At 60.3% G+C, this 547-nt stretch overlaps 1 protein-coding gene across 1 annotated transcript in view; it reads left to right on the top strand.

The window, feature by feature from the left end:
- The window catches only part of LOC113214450 (TBC1 domain family member 1), a 41561-nt gene that overhangs the window by 1609 nt on the left and 39405 nt on the right, over positions 1–547 (top strand). The window lies entirely within an intron of this gene.

Raw genomic sequence — 547 nt, forward strand, 5'->3', positions numbered from 1 at the left:
GGGAAGGGGTAATCATTGTTTATTCAATCGAGCATCCATACTCTTTTTCATATCGCCGAGCTGCGCAAAGCAAAGCGCCTTTGGCTTCACCGCATCGAGTCCCCGGTGGTCGTGACGAACACGACAAACACTGCCATCCCGGGTACTCTATTAGGACTTCCCACGCGACTTCCCCCTCGCGCCCTGCGTGGTGTGCGCGCCTCTCTCGCGCTCTCTCTCTCTCTCGCTGCTCGTAGGCCCGTGTTGGCCCGAAGCTAAGCCGCGCGTGGTGCGGATTGCCCACGGACAGGACGGGTATCGGGACGGAGCTTCGGACGAAGCGGTCATTCTGACGAGGTGAGCCGGTTGGCAAGGCGGGGCGGGGCGGGGGAGGGCCGCGGGCCGGGCTTTCTGAATGGGCTTTCTCACGATTGGAGTGTCCCCACCTGATCAGCCTCGTCCCGTTCGTAAAGCCTTGCGCGACTGCCACTCCAGGTGTCCGGCTCCTACGGGGGTGGCGAATAAAGCATTCCGGTAAAGTTCAAATGCAAAAGAATGCAGGGAACAA

The sequence above is a fragment of the Frankliniella occidentalis genome, unplaced genomic scaffold, assembly GCF_000697945.3.
Source record: "Frankliniella occidentalis isolate FOCC.00 unplaced genomic scaffold, Focc_3.1 Scaffold449, whole genome shotgun sequence".
Taxonomy (NCBI): Eukaryota; Metazoa; Arthropoda; class Insecta; order Thysanoptera; family Thripidae; genus Frankliniella; species Frankliniella occidentalis.